Source organism: Berghia stephanieae, chromosome 3, assembly GCF_034508935.2.
Source record: "Berghia stephanieae isolate SIO BIC M18660-M18661 chromosome 3, UCSD_Bste_1.3, whole genome shotgun sequence".
NCBI lineage: Eukaryota > Metazoa > Mollusca > Gastropoda > Nudibranchia > Aeolidiidae > Berghia > Berghia stephanieae.
The window spans coordinates 97,105,226-97,110,198 of NC_088362.1; the positions used below are offsets into that span (position 1 = coordinate 97,105,226).

Below are 4,973 nucleotides of genomic sequence, written 5' to 3' on the forward strand. Positions count from 1 at the left end.
TTTACGAAGGCTACGGTCAGGCTATAAGTTTACGAAGGCTACGGTCAGGCTATAAGTTTACGAAGGCTACGGTCAGGCTATAAGTTTACGAAGGCTACGTTCAGGCTATAAGTTTAAGAAGGCTACGGTCAGGCTATAAGTTTATGAAGGCTACGGTCAGGCTATAAGTTTACGAAGGCTACGGTCAGGCTATAAGTTTAAGAAGGCTACGTCAGGCTCTTAGTTTACGAAGGCTACGATTGGCTACAGTTGAGTTGACAAACTTATCTTTACCTTAAGAAAAGATCAGTATCATTTGAAGAAGGCAATACTTTGATTTTTTTTTAAACAGACAAACAAAATATTGCTATCGTTATCATGTGCCTCTATAGCTCAGTGGTTAGAGCACTGGTCTTGTAAACCAGGGGTCGTGAGTTCAAACCTCACTGGGGGCTCGATTTCTTTCTTTCTTTTATTTGATGTTTTATTATTTAACTATAGATAGTTCGAAGATGACGTCACTCAGGTCTTTGTTATTGTTTTTTGCCATCCGCGTTTATGAGTAATGCTCACTGAACTGTATTAACCTGACTATAAACGTTCATGGATACACACAGTTTTGTGTGTTGGTCCGTTATACTTCCGGATGGCAATGTTATGAGCTTCTTAGCCAAGCGCATACTATCTATATCAAGTCGGTGTGACGTCAAAGGACTGAAAGGATCAAAAGATATCAATCTTGTGCTTTGGTCATGAATCTAAAAAGTTTTAAAAGGAATGGCATATACACTCCAAGGATCCAGGTTTGATCCCCGCAGTCGGAATCTTGTTTTTACAATAAGCAAGCAACTTAACCCTGATATAATTCAGTTTGCGAGACGGTACTGCGGCTAACGCCAGCGCTATCTCAGTCCTTTTTAAATGTATGCCCAGAATATATATTTCCCCGGAGTAGGAATTATAATTGACGTCTTTTTCAATAAGTTCTGTGTTGTTGATAAAGCGGATCCAAAAAATCATTCGGGAATAGAGATATCCAATTACAGGCTGCGCAGTGGCGTGGCATGCATACAGTATAAGGTGATACCAGAATCAGAAGAAAATGACTTAAAACATGTTATATTTGTTATATTTGTAAATACAATCGAAAGAATAAAAAATTAAGACTTACTGAAATTAGTAAGAGGCAGTAGATATATACCATTTCTCAGTTTTATCTTTTAAAAAATGCTGTAATCCATTTTTAAAAGCTGGATGCGGTGCCAGGCACCAAATCAACCAATATAGCCACGCCCCTGAGGCTGCGGATCTTAATATCAAGTTAAAAAACATGAACAAACAAACAAATGTAGGTGCACATTAAAACAACAACAGAGAAAAACCAAACAAAAAATAACAAAAAAAAAAACCTACAAAAAAAAAAAACAAAAAACAAAACAAAAAAAACAAACAAACAAAGAAACAAAAAGAAAACAACAACAAAAAAATTAAATAAACACAAAACAAGAAAAAACAAATAAACAAAAATCCTACCCCCTCCCCCCGCCAATAAAATAAAAAGAAACAACCCCCCCCCCCCCCCCCCCCATAAAAAAAAAAACAAAAAAAAACCCAACCCAACAAACAATACAAAAATGAAAAGAACGACAAAATAGAAAACACATAAAGACACGATTAATAACAATTGGGTTGATCAAGTACAGCCTCACTCCCCTTCTCCTTTTCCACCACCCACAACTCTCTTTCCCCACCTTTAACGGTTCTAAACTTGAGTAACCCATGGCCGACACAGATTTGAGGCTTTAAATAAAAAATAAGCAACCAAGACCAATCAACTAAGTGAACTATTTTATGAGACAGTTTTGTGAGACATTTACAACCCACTTATGATTTTCTATTACTTATATTATTATAAGACTTAGACACACACACACACACACACACACACACACACACACACACACACACAAAATACCACTCAATAGTAGTATTAGTATTTTATCGATCCAACACTTTTGTTTGTATCACAACAACAGCCCAGAATGCCGGAGCTTATTCCAGTTCATGTAGCGTTAAATTGACAGTGGCCCTTGTTTCCTACCCTTTGGTTAGGATGCTATGCTACCATTTCCCTGAACTCTAACAAATTCAGCAACCTGGGCGGACAGCGAGGTCAGGTGCGGCTATGTGGTCTAGTGGTATGCCACTCACTTTCGGATCGGAAGGTCCTGGGTTCGAGCCTCGCGCTCGGCGCATAGTTGAGTCCTTGGAAAAGACTCTTTACTCACATTCTCTCACCGTACTCCGGTGTAAAATGAGTACCTGGCCGTTAACAGCGTTGACTTTGTCCGAAAAATTGTAATATCGCCTAATAGGCGTTATGTCCCGTCCTACAAGTTAAATGTTGCTGTTGACCAGGGACCCATTGTAAATCGCTTTGAGCAGATTTAGTGGATATTACGCTATATAATAGCTCAATTGTTTCATTTTTTTGTAATATAATTTTTCCGGTGTTGAGGTCGTTCCTTTCTCTGATTAGGCAAGTGCGCTACCAACTGAGCTGCTATCAGAATACCCAACTTAAACTTGTGCAATTATCAAGATAAATAAATTGATTAATCAATGTAAAAACAAACTCACAGGAAGCCTGGGACTCTCTAATTATAGATGATGATAATATAAGCACATTTTAGCGCTTGATACGACTGCCTGCCTACTCACTGTAGAATAATTGTCTCATTCATATGATTACCACAACTTCCATCTTACAAAAAGTAATGAAATCAAGGAGGAATGAGGAGAATGAGGAGGTTGAAGAAGAAGAGAAAGAAAGAAGAGTAGGGAAGGATGAGGAAAAAAAAAGAAGATGGGGAAGAGGAGGAGGTAATAGCACTATCAAAGAAATGTACGAGAAAACAAAAAAGTGCAACCTTTGCCCAGCAAACGCGTTCTCACACATAATTGTAAAATCGATACCACTATGTCGATTATTTGCCCATTTATTTCATTAGAATTGAATGGCGGTCTAATGCGGTTTTGACTGCGAGCTATGGTCAAGACATGGTCAGTCTCAATCTGGCCATTTTGGTGAAAGTAGAACTGGGGTGAGGTTATAAATAGCACGGTGTCAGCGGTATCTATAGAGATGTCCTAGGACAGTGTTCAAGTTTTAAAAATTATCTGTTGATATGTTTTATATAGATTGAAATATAGATACGTAGATAGATAAATAGATACATTGACAAATAGACAGATAGGCAGATTGATAGATTGATGGATAGATGGATAGATAGATAGATAAATAGATAGATAAATAGATAGATAGACAGACAGACAGACAGATAGATAGATAGATAGATAGATAGATACTTATATAATATATATATGAGTGTTGGCGGATACTTGTAGGTACGAGAGTGCTCGATTTGGTTGGTTAGAGCATATAAAATAAATAAGGTCACTCACATTTTTCTGTGGATAGATAAATAGATAGATCGATAGATAGGATGTGAAAAATAGGTATAAAGATGGAAGGGAAATATGACAGAGTAAGAGATAGATAGAACAGAGACAAAGTCGATCGAGAGAGAGAGAGAGAGAGAGAGAGAGAGAGAGAGAGAAAGAGAGAGAGAGAGAGAGAGAGAGAGAGAGAGAGAGAGGGAGATTGTCATTTATGATTATTTATCTTCTTACCACAAGACAAGAGGCTCAACATAACTAGATCTATATAATTATTGTAAAGATTTATCCTCGACATGTCTAACGTTCTGGGTCGGTGATAGTAGGCTGGACCCGTCTTGGCCGCCATCAATTGACGGTTATTTTACTATCCCCTTACGTTATAAATACTGCTGTCCTTGTGCCTAGAGCATGCGATCAGGTTACTATCTATGGGATGCTAAGGCTACATAATATAATGGTCGTCAATAGGTTTCAGGACTGAGTCGTCTGCAGCCGGACCGATAACGCACCGATAACACAGAAAGTTGAAAACGTGTTTTTTTTTTTTCTCTCTCCGTTTGATGTAGAAAAATAGAATTCAGGAAAGTCAGCCGTTTGTTTATGACAGAGGACAGGACCGGTGGAAATAAAAATCAAACACGTTTTACGAATTTTTAAAATGCAAAATTTGACTCATTCCGTATGATCTCAGCGAAGCCAGCTTATATCTAACCAAATAGGATTAAATAGTCCGATGTCACGTCCACCCAGCAAAGAGCAGCTTGGTTCTAAACAAAGTAAATCGGTACTTTTTATTCTTCATGCTGGCTAGAACTTTTCATATGTCGTGTGATCAGAATGTGTAAAAGTCAAAACATGATCATATTTATAATGTTTTTCTCATTTGGATACACTTTTATGCTCGTCGGAGAAATATTTCATAAGGGCGTCCGCCATTGTTCCGATAGTTGAGAGCCAGTTATCAAGTGAAAACTAATCACTCAACTGGAGATTTAAAAACAATAACAAAGAGCCGAGAGACGTCATATCTATTCGTTCTATAGATAGTGTTGCGCTTGGCTTAGAAGCTCATAACATTGCCATCCGGAAGTATAACGGACCAAGACACAAAACTGTGTGTATCCATGAACGTTTATAGTCAGGTTAATACAGTTCAGTGAGCATTACTCATAAACGCGGATGGCAAAAAAACAATAACAAAGACCTGAGTGACGTCATCTTCGAACTATCTATAGATGATGTGCGCTTGGTTAAGAAATTCAAAATATTGCCATCCGGAAGTTCAACGAACCAACACACAAAACCCTGTGTAACATTGAACGTTTATAGTCTGGTTAAAGCAGTTTAGTGAGAATTACTCATAAACATCGATGGCAAAAAACAATAACAAAGACCTGAATATCGTCGACTCCGTTCTATATATATAATATTATTGAGACAGAAACATATTCATCTGCCTGGTCGACATTTCAAAGACTTTGAAAACTATACTGTGTTACAACAATTGCAATTTATAACTCAAGTATTGTCGT

At 37.6% G+C, this 4,973-nt stretch overlaps 1 non-coding gene across 1 annotated transcript; it reads left to right on the plus strand.

Moving 5' to 3' along the window:
- The first annotated feature begins 361 nt into the window (after nucleotides 1-361).
- Nucleotides 362-434, plus strand: Trnat-ugu (transfer RNA threonine (anticodon UGU)). Its single transcript has one exon. It is a non-coding gene; the product is annotated as a tRNA-Thr (tRNA).
- Nucleotides 435-4,973: the final 4,539 nt, after the last annotated feature.